Source organism: Leguminivora glycinivorella, chromosome 4 (assembly GCF_023078275.1).
Source record: "Leguminivora glycinivorella isolate SPB_JAAS2020 chromosome 4, LegGlyc_1.1, whole genome shotgun sequence".
In the NCBI taxonomy this organism is placed as follows: domain Eukaryota; kingdom Metazoa; phylum Arthropoda; class Insecta; order Lepidoptera; family Tortricidae; genus Leguminivora; species Leguminivora glycinivorella.
In genome coordinates this window covers 2,370,608-2,388,559 of record NC_062974.1, presented here as the reverse complement: position 1 = coordinate 2,388,559, position 17,952 = coordinate 2,370,608, and the positions used below count along the sequence as shown (strand labels likewise).

The following is a 17,952-nucleotide window of genomic DNA, read 5'->3' as shown; positions in this document are numbered from 1 at the left end:
CGTCACTACTTTGAAAAAAACTCGTATCTTCTTCTGTCAATGAAATAATGAATGCATATTATAGACTTTAGACTTTGCGTTAGGACTTTGAGGAGCCGTGTGAGATACGAGACTTTTTCAAAGTAATGACAATATATATTATATTCGACATGAAAAGAGCGAAGGTAATGATGTGACTGTGTATAAACCTGTCCGAACGATATTATAATTAGTTTTAGTTTCGAAGTTTTTATTAGTTTCAGGCTGATGGAGTGGGTTGATTAGTTTACTAAGTTTTTTGTTTGTGTTGACTTTATAATTGATTCGTTGTTTTATTAAAATTTATATACAACAACGCATCAAGGTAATTACAAAAATAAAATTAGAAATAGTTATTATATTGTACTTTAATAAAATATCTGAGTATTTTAAAAGTTATTTTGTATTAAAGGAGCTCGAAAATATGTAAATCTAAATTGTGCAACATTATTTTTAAACTATTTAAATAATTCCTTAAATGCTTTACAGCCTGATAAAAAAGCATAAATGCTGAAAAGGTAAACAAGTCACCAATGGCGATATAATAAACTAGCTTTTACCCGCGGCTTCGCCCGCGTAATAAAAGTATTCTTATTGAAACGTTTACAAAAAATAAGATTTTCATTTGGATCCGTAGGTTTCTTTGTAGGTACAGATGTCCGCGATTATTTCGATTAAGGTAAAGCGGGGCAATTCTCGACTGGAGGGCCATTGTAACTGATCTATTTGCTGTACGGTCCGGTTTTGGCTGACTGTACCTTACACATATTACTATTGCTTTAAAATAAATTCTTGCAATGATTGTAGAATTGTTACAAAGCGACCACAGCGTAGGTAGTAGGTACGAATATGTATGTATTTTACCTATTTAAATATTTATACTGGGGAAACTTCATACAACCCACATAGCCAGTATCTCGACGCTATGGTCGGTAGGGTAGAAAGTACTTCCTTGCATTATCGCTTACAATTTTTTCCATTTTGCTTATACTTATTGCAAACGTAAACATATAAAAGGCAAGCAAACAACGATCTTCTTACAGCACATTGAATGTAATAGTTATTACGGATGCAGGATACTCGCCGATGCCTACTTACTAATACCTTCCCACTGAGCCACCTGCATTTTATCCCCGTCCCGTCCCCTATTTCTATCCCTATCCCTATCCCTAACCCTATCCCGTTCCGTCCCTGTCCCTGTCCCTGTCCCTGTCCCTGTCCCTGTCCCTGTCCCTGTCCCTGTCCCTGTCCCTGTCCCTGTCCCTGTCCCTGTCCCTGTCCCTGTCCCTGTCCCTGTCCCTGTCCCTGTCCCTGTCCCTGTCCCTGTCCCTGTCCCTGTCCCTGTCCCTGTCCCTGTCCCTGTCCCTGTCCCTGTCCCTGTCCCTGTCCCTGTCCCTGTCCCTGTCCCTGTCCCTGTCCCTGTCCCTGTCCCTGTCCCTGTCCCTGTCCCTGTCCCTGTCCCTGTCCCTGTCCCTGTCCCTGTCCCTGTCCCTGTCCCTGTCCCTGTCCCTGTCCCTGTCCCTGTCCCTGTCCCTGTCCCTGTCCCTGTCCCTGTCCCTGTCCCTGTCCCTGTCCCTGTCCCTGTCCCTGTCCCTGTCCCTGTCCCTGTCCCTGTCCCTGTCCCTGTCCCTGTCCCTGTCCCTGTCCCTGTCCCTGTCCCTGTCCCTGTCCCTGTCCCTGTCCCTGTCCCTGTCCCTGTCCCTGTCCCTGTCCCTGTCCCTGTCCCTGTCCCTGTCCCTGTCCCTGTCCCTGTCCCTGTCCCTGTCCCTGTCCCTGTCCCTGTCCCTGTCCCTGTCCCTGTCCCTGTCCCTGTCCCTGTCTCTGTCCCTGTCCCTGTCCCTGTCCCTGTCCCTGTCCCTGTCCCTGTCCCTGTCCCTGTCCCTGTCCCTGTCCCTGTCCTTGCCCCTGTCAAATTATCATGCTAGGAGGTGAACTATAAAAAATCCTTTCTTAGTGCTCCTCTAAGGAACTTCCGTGTTAATTTGAAATCTCTTGAACCAGAAGTAAAGATAAAAACTAAAGCTATACTTATGGCTATTTTGGATATTTTAACCTCATTGCACAACAACAGGGGAGAATATTTCTTTTCCACCTCATTAAATTTTAAAATCGTTGTATTTATCGTGATCAGCGACCCGATAAACCATAAAAACGATACCCATATTGTGCTTTTGACTTTACCCCCTTTGCACCCCTTTAGGGGTCAAATTTCTTTAGAAATCCTCCTGTGAAACTTCACAAGATTAGTTTGACTATTTTATTCGAAACTTCGAATTCGTAATTCGTAATTTTCTACTCTGGTCACACTGTATGTCAAGGACCGTAAAAAAAGTTATGATTTCCGAACGTAATTTGGTCTATTATGTTGCCTAAACTGCCGTTCTTCTCTCTATGTCAATTTTGATTTTGACAGTAATAGATAACCTCACTTTCCAGTAACGTCGCTTTGTATTAAGTTTTTTAGCACTGTAATCACTAGATCTGTCGAGTTTTATATATATTTCGATGCACGACCAGTTAAACTTTGGGGGGAAAGTCACAACTTTAGGCGATTGTTCTTGTTTCACACTGTTTCGCGAATAAATACGAGAGCGTTCACACAAGCGTCTGACGTATCGTAAACCGGAACCGGAAACTGTTTAGTACTTAATCCTGATTAATTATTCCAGCTGGCATCTATAGTCTAACGCGACAATGCTGCACCAAAATAGCTGAAAAAGTTACGATGTCTGGTATGAAAATTAGCTTAATATTAACAATTTTAAAATATTCAAACTAAGTGTTAACTAAGTCATAAAAAGCTTAAACAGGCTTGTAATTGATTTTATTTAACTCTCTCGTTTCCCGGCGCGGCGCTGTGGTTTTCCGCCCGCGGCAATTTAATATTTCCAGGCGCATTCATGTTAGCACGGCCCGTAGTTTTATACATGCGCGGAATATTTTCATTTTTAATTGTGTGATTTAATCATGTGTTATGAATTTTGATCATAGAGTAAAAAGTGTCCATTACATTTGACAGATTTTTAATTAAAAAGATTAACTAAATATAGGTATCAGTTTCTTAGCAAATATAAAACCTAGATGAGAATGATATTAAAATGGCTACTTGGACACAAAATAATCTTCTTCTTCTTCAACCTAGCGTTTTCCCGGCCTAGCGCCAGGGTCCGCTTTCCTGCTCAGCCTTGGACACAAAATAATAAATTATATAAATAATAATATATTTTGAAAATGGAAAATTACTTCCTTGGGTGAGACTTGAATTCACGGCCGCTGGATCGATACCCCAGCGCTCTGCCAACTGAGCAACCAAGACTTCAACCAAGCCAGCGATATTTTACACCACATTGGTCAATGGGACCTATTGCACATCTTCCGCGAGACCATTATACTTAAACTAACATCATCACCAGCGATGGCATTTGTTTCTGTTTGTTAAAAAGTAAAAAATAATAGAAGTCCAACTTTTAATATAGACATGCCCATGCATTAAAGAAGTGTATTCAAACCCAAAGTCACTTCATTACTAAAATATTTCACCAAATAACGCGATAGAACTTCAAAACATACTGTTCAATTTGGAACATAATTTTGTAAAGATTTTTTTTTCTGGATACCCCATTATCATTATTTATCTATGTCCCGGTCTCATTCCAATATGTATCACCAATATTTTCATTTACAAAATCCACAAATAACCAATGCATATTACATCAAATGAATCCTCAATTGAATAAAAATACCTTGAAGGGTTAAGGCACAAACAAAATGCTGGTCAAATGCCGGCCGAGAAACCTTTCGAGAAGCCTATTGTGATTAAATTGATTTGAAATTATTTTCACCTTATTTTAATTAGTGACTTAGCTGGTAGTGACCCTGACTGCTAAGCCGCGGTCCTCATTTTGAATCCCAGTCAAGATCATTTATAATTTTAGAACTAAACGGGACTTAATCGCGTAAACACTTATTTGTATTCGGCCCGACGATTCGAACATCACATTATGTTCGTGGTCACGGGTTGAGTCAACCGAAACGTCGAAACGTCGGGCCAAATATAAATAAGTGTTTACACGATGAAGTTCTGTTTAGTTCTAAAATTATGAGTGCAAATCGTATTACTTTAAATGAAGGCCATTTACTTAATTATTTGATGAGCAGAGATGCCTGAGTCATGGGTGTTTTCTATGACTTTGTGTTAGGTGTCACTAGTGTTAGGTAGAGTAATTTTTTGCTGTTTATGCCCAAAAAATATAGTACCTATTTTTAACCATATCAAAATGCTTGAAAACAATTGGCCTCCAACTCAAATAGGGCCTTGCGCGTACCTTCATTCATTTTCGTTTTACGGTACAAACGCTGGAAGGTTACTTCAATACACAATATAAAAAAGCCCAAGTGTACGAGAGTCAAAGGGTAAATGCACCCTTTTTGGGGTAAGGCTAAATGTTTACGGAAGAACCCCGCTCAGGGTCTCAATCAGGCTGGTGCAAATTGAGGTGTTTTTTTGGCTTTTAACATCAAACACTGGAAATACTGGGGAAATATTTTGCCGGTAGTGTGGCGGGGTTATTTAGAAAAGGGAGGTATTTTTAAACATAAGTCATAGATAGTTAAATAACCGATTTTGTTACGGCAGCGACATTAGTCAGGACTAAAGTTGACATTTGCCGTGTATTATTGATGAGATTTATGATTCTCATTTTCGTTAAGAAAATTTACAAAAACTTCAGTGACAACAACGTAGGTACGGAATTGAGCAAGTCCTGTTGGGTTATTTTTATAAATTTCCTTTTATTTTCGTTCCAGATTTTAATATTAATTATTATTTTATTATTATAAAAAAAAATATCGAACAAATCACTACAATTTATGTGTTCCTAACGGCTAATTAACTTTCCCAATATTTTCTTGAATAATCCGAAAGCACCTTAATTTAGTGGGCGCCGAGTTGCGGCGTGTTTTTCAGTTTGACCTCAAACACGATCCTTTGGGGCTTCCGCTTTCAATTTTACTTGATTAGTTCAAATTTAAAAAGAAAGGTTTTTTTCGCTTCCTGTTTGAAAAATAGTGGTTTAAAAAGTGCGTCATCGATGAGATTGATATACAAGTTGTGCCAATTAAAAAGTTAGGTATTTATTATTTCGCGGGGTTTTGCTTGCAAGTGTTAAAGTGTTGGGTTATTCAAACATACAGTTTTAAAGAAAATCGGCAAATATTGTGAAACTTAGTGTCTTTTTTAAGACACACACGGGTCGAATTAGGTTAGATTAAGATCATAATATACACCGTGTTTTTATTGAATTCCGTTAACTTTAAGAGAAGCTTCTTTAGATCAATTACAATTAATTTCTCTAAGAAACTAGCATCTTAACTCTTACGGTTATCGAGTTATTAAAAAAATAAAAATAATTATTGCATAGGTGTCAGATTCAGATTCTTTTTATTGGTAAAACATTATTTTTACACGTCATACATTAATACAGATAAAATTATAACTTATTGGTACCTATTTACATTATTAGTACATACATTACATAATTATTATTATACATTGTTAATTGTGTGTGACAGCCTTTACCACTTGACATGAGCCGTCAATCACTTGACACTAACTTGAATGTCATTCTTAAGGGTCTCTCACACTGGTGAATCACACAAATGAATTATTATTGTGTATGAAAATGATGAAAAAATTTTTTTTGCGAATTTAACTAAAAGTGATATACAGGGTGGTTCCTGATAATGAACCTAACGACGTGTCGAATTTAACGGAAAACAACAAAACATGGTGTATATGTAATGAATGAACTATTCAAAAGAGCTTGTAATTAGAATTAGGTCTACACGAATAAAGATATTTTTGAGTTGAGCTCAAGCTCAAAGCGTTCAAACGCGATAAATAGTTATTTGTTTTACAAGGGGCAAAGTTGTTGTTTAACCGCACGTGCCAATATTAATACCCGAGCAAGCGAAAGATTACAATATTGAACCGCGAGCGTAGCGAGTGGTTCAAAAAGTGGAATCTTGAGCGTTGCGAGGGTTTCAAGGCACGAAGGTTAAAAAAACTTTGCCGCCGAGTGAAACACAAAATTTTTCACCACACCAACACGAACAAATTACTGACTATAAAACATAAAACTAAATCAAATCCATCAGTCTAATCAATATTTACTATTCAAAATCATCATTTATAGGTAAATGATACTAGCCAGCTCAAGACATCAAGTTAAAATTTGTATGAAATTACTTTGCACTCTTGTGGATAAAATGAAATTTTGCTATCTGTTTTCGAATAGCAAAGTAAGCCTTTACCAGTTGGTGTGGTGAAAATAACATTATTATTTTTTTCCCAACGTATCGGCCAGCCACGTTTGGGGCAGAAAGTGTTATAGTGCGTTCTCACATTATCCGATCCGATGTCGGATATAGGACCGATATCCCATACATTTAAGCCGCCATCTTTGATTTTTGCCTTTGAAATCCTCCGACATCCGATATCGGATCGGATAATATGAAAACGCACTGAATTTACTTCTTGTACGGTCCACATACCGCACATTGCCATCTCAGCGAAATTACTTACAATTGCGTAAAGCATTAGAATACGAGTCAGTTCACGTGCATAATTACCGCCCATCACGCGTGTTCTCATTAGCATTTTCATTTATTATTTCGCGCTTTTATACTTAAGGTATTTTAGTGACAATAAAGTGTTTCGGCAATAGTGAGTGTTATCATTACATCAAGCAACCAACAGAATATAACTGGTGTACGGAGCACTAGCAGCCCATACATCAATTTGGTCCTTCGAACCGGATTTGAACCAGTGACCTATGGATTCACTTCTGTTTATTTCTTATTAACCATTGTATTGTATGAAGTGCAATCATTGTATAGTGTATATTAAACATTAAAATAGCTTTTCCATCAATCGGACTTAAATCGACTGGACATGATAAATGTCACTATTGCGTGCATGTACCTTAAAACGTGCCACGTATCATTATCATTACTCATGTCGTCAGGGAACCGATTCTAAATATAAATATCAATAAAATCGATTACCGGTCGTATCAAAATAATATCGAAATCATAACAAGTACTTAGTTAAAACCGGCATAGCATTAGGAAATAGACATGCGCGCTACTCCGGTGCCGCCGCGCCGATTTTAAACAAGCCGCCGTCGCCGACGCCGACCTTGTTAGTTTTTGACGAAAAGTAGGATTTTTTTATTGCTACATCTTCTTAATTGTGTATAGGAAAGGAAAATCCTTCAACAAAATGACAAAAATTGTAAAATAAAATAGTCAAATAGTTTGTTAAACTGACTGTTAGTAGTTGATTCTGTGAATTTAAACATATGTGAGTGTGCACGGGAAAACGTCCCACTTTGTCGATTGCTATAAAGCCGCTTTGTCAGTTTATTCATATAAAGATACAAGTAAATCTCGCCTTAATGATAACCGACAAAGTGGGACGTTTTACTAAACACACTCACATATGTGCAAAGTTTAGTAAAATATACCACTTTGTCGGTTACCACAAGGACGATATTTTTTTGTATCTTTAGTAGTAGTAGTAGTAGCTCTTTATTGTACAAAAACACCTTAAAAATAACATACGTTGAGATGTGAAGTAGTGTGTTTTCTATTGCTTATGATTATCATTGACATAAATATTATTGTACCTATTATATGTTTGCATGCCTAATTATAATTATCATTATTGACGATCATAATATAAATTCATATAGGTTAACGTAGATTAATTTATACTGTAATTTATCATTATGTAAAAAAAAAAAAAAAAGGCGGCGAACTTACCTAAACCCTTAGAGGGATTTCTTCCAGTTAACCTTTGAGTAAATGAGAGGAAAGAGTTAAAGAGGGTAACAAAATCTAGTATACACGAGCAATCTTTATAGGAGCAATCCATCGATTTAAACTTCCCTAGATACACTTTTTTGTGGAGCACTTAGGCATGTTGCCGACACGGCGGATGAAGCGCTACTGATCGCCCAATTGTGCTTAGAACATTTTCAAGCACAATTTGCTGCGGACACATTCTAAGCCGTGATGGTGCATCTAGGTAGTTTAGATCGATGGAGCAATCGGTCAAAACGTCTTTACGGTAATCGGCAAAGTGGGATGTTTTTCTGGAAAATGACACAATTATAATATAAATTACATTACAATACTAAGATATTAATATCAGAATATAAAAGTCCACGCGGGGGCGCCACGAGCCTTCGGGAATGTCATATACTTGGAAATTTCGACCCTTGCCTTCGCGCACCGATGGCCGAGTGGTTCAGGCATTCGCCCGGTAAGCGGAGTACGCTGGTTCGATTCCAGCTCGGAGCACTGGAGGCCTTGGTCACTTTTTCTTTGTATATGACATTTATTTAATGTTTATATAAAAGTCCGTAATTATTTAAATAAATAAATAAATGTAGGTATTATAGGACATTCTTACACAGATTGACTGACTCCCAAGGTAAGCTCAAGGTGGCTTGTGTTGCAGGTACTCACAGACAACGATATATATAATATACAAATACTTATATACATAGGAAACATCCATGACTCAGGAACAAATATCTGTGCTCATCACAAAAATAAATGCCCTTACCGGGATTCGAACCCAGAACCGCGGCGTAGCAGGCAGAGTCACTACGCGCTAGGTCAGACCGGTCAATTTAACTATACAGAGCACAATTCTTTCTGTACCTATTCCCCATTTTTTCAACTATAATTGTTCAAAATCTTTAACTCAGAACCGAAATATGATAACTTGACAGATGTTAAGGCAATAAACCGATAAAGACGGCACGTGCTCAGAATAACGTCGGAAAGAGACGAAAAATCCAATTTGCTGTACAAGTCCATAAGTCCAACGGTTTTTAACAAATGGCCGAGTAAAAGTTCAGTTCAATACCTTCTACAAATTACACTTGAAGTCAGTTTAAACTTTTCATATAAATATGAGCCTTATTCCCATTGCAGTACAGTTGTAGGTTACGTGGCAAATTAAATTACAATTGTGACTTTTGTACGGATGTACGGAATACCTTTCACACTGGTAACGTAACATTTCAGATGTCCAATTAGGATGCCTTATCTATTTACAAGAAAGCGCTGGTGGCCTAGCGGTAAGAGAGTGCGACTTTCGATCCGGAGTTCGCGGGTTCGAACCCGGCTCGTACCAATGAGTTTTTCTGAACTTAAGTGCGAAATGTCGTTTGATATTTGCCAGTCGCTTTTCGGTGAAGGAAAACATTGTGAGGAAACCGGACTAATTCCAATAAGGCCTAGTTACCCTTCGGGTTGGATGGTCAGATGGCAGTGGCTTTCGTAAAGACTAGTGCCTACGCTAAATCTTGGGATTAGTTGTCAAAGTGGAATCCAGGCTCCCCATGAGCGGCAACAAATGCCGCGGTAAAGCAAGGAGAATGATGATGATGATGATGATCTATTTACAAGAAATTGTATAAACAAAAGAAAAGAGAGAGAAGTTTCTATGGAGCATTCCGCAAGTTTCGTTAACGCGAACAAAGCCGCGGGAAAAAGCTAGTAAAATATAATTTACTTATCATGTTAAATTTTGAAGAGCTCTTTAAAAAGAAATAAAAGAAAGTAAATCTCATTTGGTTCCAGAAAAATCACTAATTTTTAGGGTTCCGTAGTTAACTAGGAACCCTTATACATAGTTTCGCCATGTCTGTCTGTCCGTCCGTCCGTCCGTCCGCGGATAATCTCAGTAACCGTTAGCACTAGAAAGCTGAAATTTGGTACAAATATGTATATCAATCACGTCAACAAAGTGCAAAAATAAAAAATGGAAAAAAATGTTTTATTAGTGTACCCCCCCTTCATGTAAAGTGGAGGCTGATATTTTTTTTCATTGCAACCCCAAAATGTGACATATTGTTGGATAGGTATTTAAAAATGAATAAGGGTTTACTAAGATCGTTTTTTGATAATATTAATATTTTTGGAAATAATCGCTCCTAAAGGAAAAAAAAAGTGCGTCCCCCCCTCTAACTTTTGAACCATATGTTTAAAAAATATGAAAAAAATCACAAAAGTAGAACTTTATAAAGACTTTCTAGGAAAATGATTTTGAACTTGATAGGTTCAGTAGTTTTTGAAAAAAATACGGAAAACTACGGAACCCTACATTGAGCGTGGCCCGACACGCTCTTGGCAAGTTTTTTTTTCATATTATTATGGATACCTAGTAGCCTTCTTGAGCTTACCGTGGGCCTCAGTCAGTCTGTGTAAGAATGTCCTATAATATTTATTTATTTATTATATATTTTTTTACTTAACTAAGAAAATTACGTAGAAGATTTTTTTTAAATGGAAATTATCACTCTACTCAAACGAAGCCGTGAAAAAAAAACGAGTCATAAATAAAATTCACATTTTAAGTGTATTTTTAAACGTGACTTAAGAAATTAGCCTTCTTTGTAGTGGTCTCAACAAAACTCTGGGAATTTATTATTCCGCATTAACATAATACTTTTTTAAACGAAAAATCCCGACCGTAGTCAACCATTTTCCTTGTAAGAAGAAAATGCGTGGTAAGCCGAAAAAATACGCTACAAAAAAGTGGTACAGATTCAAGTAATAGAATAAGACACGTTTCTTTTAAGCGATATATGATTACTTAATTTATATTTTATATGACATGTGCCGTTTAATGTTGATCACCACCATCGTTCCCTTGCCCTTTTCCCATTATTTGGGGTTAGCGCAGCAGATCATCTTCCTTCACTCCTCTCTATCAGCCGTCATTTCCATACGGGTGCAAATAAAAGAGGCACGGCAATATTAATAGCTCACCGCTGGGCGAATAACTACAAACATCGCCGTGTCTCTTTTATTAAACGCGGAAGTGATTATCTTTTGTTCGTTTTTATAGCCGATAGCTCATAGTTTACTAGCTCGCGGTGGGACTAGTGCCGTAACGTGACTAAATATGTTTGACCCAAATAAATAAATAGGTAAATTACACACTGGAGTTAAATCTTAACTAAAGATTTTATATATATAGTCCAAACTGTACTCAAAGCCACGCAGTAACAACATTTGCCTTGTCTTGTCAAACTAGCTCCACATTAAACATTCCAGTTCAACCGCTCCGGTACTAGTTAGTAATTCATTTACGTCAATGGCGTGCTTGGATGTCAGCTAGTTACTGCTGGCCCCGTAGCCGAATGGCATTTCTCCGACGCCAAACGAAAACGAAACGTAGTCCGGCTCTGTCGCGCCAATACGCAAGAGCGACAGGGATAGATATCTACTAGCGTTTCGTTTCGTGAGCGTTTCGTGAGCGTTAGTGCCATTCGGCTACGCACCCTGATGTGTCGAAGTTTCACACATATCCAGACTAAATAATTGTTTTTCTACTCGTCGACTGTAATCTGTCAATTAGGACACCACAGACTAAACTATAAGTGCTAACTTTTCAGTGTTGGATACTCTATGGCAGTTCCGACTCAACTATAATATCTCATTATAGTTGACTTTAGTTAACTGTAATAATTTCAAAAATAGAACTTCATACAATTTCTATACTAATTTGCGATACCTGGCAAATTTTTCTGCATCTGAAACACATTTTTTTTATCTGTCGCGTTATCGGCCAATCACAGACGTTTATTACAAACAATTGGTTGCTAGGTAATACGATGTTGATACAACGGTGAACGACGCTATTAACATTAATTTTAACTTGAATGATGATTTTTCCGTCCATTGATGATGAAGATGATGACTCGTAGAAAAAGTATTGTATACAATAGTGATATATTTAAGCTTTTCACTCTCGTACCGTACTATACATATATTAGGCCACTCAGCAAGCTTCGTGGCCTAAACATGGTACTCGACTGAAAAGCTTTGTACTATATCACGATTGTATAAAATACTATTAGGTACAGTCAACAACACAGCTGTGAATACAAAGTGCCAAAAATATGTATACACACCTTAATGTACAGGCAATAAAGTTCTGTGGATGATGATGATGACTGTTTCTGTATTCACAGCTGTGTTGTTGACTGTACTACTCGAGATCTATTCTGTACGGTCAGCCTCAAAAGTAGCTAATCAAATAACGCTTCAGAATTTACTACCATTCTGTAACCGCTAAAAAAGAGATGTGTGTCTTTAAACTTTCTTTTCAGTACAGATGACGTTTTTTTTACGCACTAGTGCGAGAAGTGGTTCATTATATGTCAAGTCGAAACTTTGGAGGTCCATCTGTACTGAAAAACGTCGTACGATACACGTGCAGAAGGAAATTCGTAACTCGTGGAAACCACATAAAAAATTCCAAATCCAAAAAAAAAGTAGGGTGGACAATTTTGAAAAAAAAGGGCCCTAATAATTATGCGATGCTCCACAAAACTACGGTTAGTTTGACTATCCCACAGTCGACTTCTACGACAGCCACGGGAAGAAAGAAAGTGGTGAAATTCTTAATTGTTGTTTCTTATTATATGAAATCATGCTGACATTTACTTTATTTTCAATCCGACTTACATATTAAATATAAATTGGGTTAATCATAAACTAGAACGTTCCTTTGCTAATCCGCGAATTGATAACGTGCAAGTCAATCAGTGCTAACCTGTTATACTTGCTTATTTTTTACATGCAATTAATTTTCCCACCCTCCCACCGCAAAAATAAAAATAAATATCCAAATAAATAGAACAACCCACCAGCAAAAATACAAAACTCGACACGTGTTTCGCCTCTCTACGAGGCATCCTCAGGAGCTGATGTTGACGGTCCGAAGTTCGGCAACTGGCTGAACAGGTTAGCACTGATTGACTTGCACGTTATCAATTCGCGGATTAGCAAAGAAACGTTCTAGTTTATGATTAACATGGATTTCCGCAAAGTAACGCCTGATTCCATCGATTATAAATTGCATGGTATGATATATTTTAAGTAAAGGCAAATCCTAAAAATAACAGGTCAGGATCGAGCTTTCACTGTCCCATCATCCTCCTTGCGTTATGCCGGCATTTGTCACGGCTCATGGGAGCCTCTTTCCGCTTTGACAACTAATCCCAAGATTTGCCGTAGGCACTAGTTTTACGAAAGCGACTGCCATTTGACCTTCCAACCCGAAGGGTAAACTAGACCTTATTGGAATTAGTCCGGTTTCCTCACGATGTTTTCCTTCACCGAAAAGCGACTGGCAAAATATCAAATGACATTTCGCACATAAATTTCGAAAAACTCTTGGTGCGAGCCGGGGTTCGAACCCGCGACCTCTAGAATGAAAGTCGCACGTACTTACCGCTAGGCTACCAGCGCTTCTAGCTTTCACTGTCTATGGACAATTCTCCCCTTTGTAATCTAAGTGTCAAAGAGGCGACCCCTGTGACGCAGGCAGAATAGAAGTATAAAGGAGGAACATCTGTCGAAGCACAACAATCGCAAAAATGACCGGCTGAGGCCTTGTAATTGCAGTTACAAATCTCTCCGCTTGGAGCGCATGTCTCGCTCAATGATCGGCGATGTGACATGACATTAGAAATTCTTTTCTCTAGGGTGATTTCGTCAGACTGAGCAAGTCAAGACGTAGTCCCGTGGTAGTGCGCTGGCTTCGTACGCAGATGTTCTCGGGTTCGATTCTGACAGCGATCTTTTTTTGCTTTTTGTTGTTTTTTTATACATTAATTTTCTTTTTGTATATTTTATTTGTGTTTATTTATTGTTTTATTCAGACAAATGTTAATTTAAGCCCTTTTACATTGTTTGCCCCATCTTAGGATTCTTAGGTAATGTTGTAAGTCTTGCGAATGTAATTTCGAAAAGTTGTAACAAAACAAAATATTTCTGGACATTAAAAAAATAAAAGAATTCAAGAAAAATATTAGTAGAAAAAAATAAAAAAGATCTCATTAGGATTTGAACCCGGGACATCTTGCTCCGTAGGCGGGGTCACTACCGAGAAGGCTAAGAGATTGTCAAACCCTTATCTACCTGCTATTGCAGCGCCACCTATCTTTTCTTTTATATGTGCACTTCTGATACTTAAAGCTTTCGCTCCTTATATTTCTAATCTCCATACTGTGACGCCTGTCGAGATAAGGACACTTCGAATGTGACGAAAATTAAACTGCCAAGGGTGAACCAACATTTCAGTAATTTCCTAAAGGAAAGGAACGAAGGATTCAATAAGCATTCAAAAAATTAAAGTTTTTCTGTAGCAATAAATATTAAACTATAAAAACACAATGAAAAACTGCGAATTCTAAAAGATGTTTTGCGATTTGAATTTTAAAACTCTAATGTGATTTAACATAACCTAATTGTTAGGCACTCCATAGACAGTCTTAAAAATTCATAATCTTAAAAAAGATTTGTATGCAACCTGTCTTGAACTAACAGAATTTTCAGATTGAACTGACAGATTGTCGGGCTAAGCCAATTGAAATGCAGTCTGGCTTGTTGCGCCAATACGGACGAGCGATAGATCTACGATAATGACATTATCGCAAGCGTCTGTGATGCATTTGGCTACGTATCCAGATCTTGTGATAAAAACGCAACTCTTTCCCAATAAAGTGTAAGAGTAATTATTTATTAATGCCTTATATTTTGATTTATCTTACTGTTGTTTATGATGAAAGTATTAAAGAATATCAATTGACTCATACTAGTCACTGGTTCCCGCCATCTTGAATTGTTATAAAAATGGTGGAAAGCAGTGACAGTGGGCAGTACAGACGAGTTGTAGTGAAGAAATCTTGAATTATTTATTGTAAATTGGTTGTTAATATGTTTGTTATAAACGAATAAAGTAAAAGTGATGGTACAAGTAATAGTTTTCATCATCAACCTAGTAATATCCCTAATAAAAGTTACGTCTTTTCTCAAATATAATACAAATACACAAGATGGTGTCCAATACGTTACAGTGACATAAGACTGTAGCTCTTACGACTTTAGTAATACTGTGATTAACATTAACGATGTCTTTAAATCTTAATGGTGCTCAAACGGAGGCTGTTTGTAACGCGATGAGACCATTTCTATTAATAAGGGGGCGTTTGTTAATGGCACTGTTATGTATTACACGACTTGGTATAGTGGGTGTGATATTATTGTGTTTTAGCGTAATTGTACGTGTTAACATGTGTGTTTCAGTAGAATTTTGTGGTTTAAATATTATTAAACTGAAGTAGTGAAAGTAAAATAGACCAAGGAAAGTACATGAGTAAAATTAAAGAAAAACTCAATCATTCGTTTCAGGCTGTCAATGTGAAAGCAGAAGAAGAAACATGAAAAGTTTTACAACGACAAGAGTTTTTAATACAAAATGATAATGAACTGGAAGAGATGTCATATAAATAAGAAAACAAGTTTTCTGTTCATGCTTAGGAACAAAAAAAAATTGTTTCTTTCGTGGCAGATGCCTAGACCGTTTGGCCTTCACCGAAAAGCGACTGGTAAATATCAAATGTCATTTCGCTCATAATTTCTGAAAAACTCATTGGTGCGAGCCAGGGATCGAACCCGCCAAAGTCGCACGTACTAGCCGCTAGGCCACCAGCGCTGTCTGTTTATCATAATATCACGTATGAATAAAATGCCCACTAAGAAATCTTTGTTTTTATCATAGAAAATCCAATGTTTTCCTGTTTATTAGAACATTATTTTATATGCCAACGTATTTACATTTTCTCTCCAAGGAATCTCCGTTGTCGCCCAGAAAACCGGCCAAGAGCGTGTCGGGCCACGCTCAGTGTAGGGTTCCGTAGTTTTCCGTATTTTTCTCAAAAACTACTGAACCTATCAAGTTCAAAACAATTTTCCTAGAAAGTCTTTATAAATTTCTAGTTTTGTGATTTTTTTCATATTTTTTAAACATGTGGTTCAAAAGTTAGAGGGGGGGGGACGCACTTTTTTTTCCTTTAGGAGCGATTATTTCCGAATATATTAATACTAGCTTTTACCCGCGGCTTCGCCCGCGTAATAAAAGTATTCATTAAGATTTTCATTTGGATCCTTAGGTTTCTCTGTAGGTATATTTATCTGCGATTATTTCGATTGCACATAATACTTTTGCTTGCAATGATTGTAGAAATATTACAGATAGACCACAGCGTAGGTAATTCTATATACGCTGGGGAAACCTTTATAAACATCCCACATAGCCCGTATTTCGACACTATGATCGGTGGGTAAAAAGTACTTTTTTCAATTATCCCTTACAATTTTTTACATTTTGCTTATACTTATCGCAAACGTAATCTTCAAGCAAGCAAACAACGATCGTCTTAGAGCACATTGATTGTAAGAGACCGCCGACCGATTATCCGTATCCCTCTAACGATACCCATATTATCCGTATCCGTATCCGTATCCGTATCCGTATCCGTATCCGTATCCGTATCGCTATCGCTATCGCTAACGCTAACGCTATCGCTATCGCTATCGCTATCGCTATCGCTATCGCTATCCCTATCGCTATCCCTATCGCTATCCCTATCGCTATCCCTATCGCTATCCCTATCGCTATCCCTATCGCTATCCCTATCCCTATCCCTATCCCTATCCCTATCCCTATCCCTATCCCTTATCAAGATGTTTAATGATAAACACTTTAAGTTCTCGCGCTTTGTACACATAGGTATTTAAAGTCACATACAGGTCGAACGCGATTAATTAACATTATTTTTACCTTTTTTCCCAACGTTTCGGCCAGGTTGCACTGGCCGTGGTCGCGGAAGACTGACGTCCCAGCAAAATGTCACCGGAGATGTAAACAACACAAAACTACCCGATATTAATTTATATAAATGTTCGGGGTAGACAAATAAATGTAATCTACCCGCTTTTAGTTAATGTTTATTTCCCACCATGTTTATTTTAAAGGTAAAAATAATGTTAATTAATCGCGTTCGACCTGTATGTGACTTTAAATATATGTTTAATGATTTCTTATCAAGTGCTAAAATATAAAGTTTCATGGTTTTATCTTTTAAAATGAAGAAATCCCATACAAACTTTCAACCTCTTTTTCAACCCCTTCATCCCTTTTTTTCGAAATAAAAAGTAGCCTATGTTCTGTCTCAGGGTCTAAAGATTGTCTGTTCCAAATTTCATTAAAATCGGTTGCGTGGTTTAAGCGGGAAAGCGTAACAGACAGACAGACAGACAGACAGACAGACAGACAGACAGAGTTACTTTCGCATTTATAATATTAGTAAGTATGGATGGATATGGATTATCAAAAAACGATCTTAGTAAACCCTTATTTATTTTTAAATACCTATCCAACAATATATCACACGTTGGGATTCGAATAGAAAAAAATATCAGCCCCCACTTTACATGTATGGGGGGTTCCCTAATAAAACATTTTTTTCCATTTTTTATTTTTGCACTTTGTCAGCGTAATTGATATACATATTGGTACCAAATTTCAGCTTTCTAGTGCTAACGGTTGCTGAGATTATCCGCGGACGGACGGACGGACGGACGGACGGACGGACGGACGGACAGACAGACATGGCGAAACTATAAGGGTTCCTAGTTGACTACGGAACCCTAAAAATGCGCAAAAACGCTTTGTCGCAGTAAAAAGTGCTTACAAGGAGAAAAGAACGCAAAAAATCTAGAATGTTGTATTATTTGAGGGTAGCATCTTAGAAAATTGTTACAAGGATATTTTATAAAAATAAATTTAACATTAAAGGGGTTGATAGAATCCGTCACAAAGGACTTGTAGCATTATAAAACAATATAAGTACCAAGAAGAATTTTAATGATATAAAATTTATAAAAAGATTTTAGAATCTTAAACAGTTACACGTATTTTAAAACTACGCTTGTAAATTGATCATGCTGAATGAAATTTCTTTGATTTTGGTTTTTCTAGGACCGTAGCTGGCGTTCAAC

General features: G+C 37.4%; 1 protein-coding gene and 1 non-coding gene across 2 annotated transcripts in view; one reads left to right on the top strand and one right to left on the bottom strand.

Annotated features, from left to right (window-relative positions):
- The window catches only part of LOC125225668, a 213,004-nt gene that overhangs the window by 76,497 nt on the left and 118,555 nt on the right, over positions 1 to 17,952 (bottom strand). The window lies entirely within an intron of this gene.
- On the top strand, positions 8,311 to 8,382 carry Trnat-ggu. The gene has a single exon. It is a non-coding gene; the product is annotated as a tRNA-Thr (tRNA).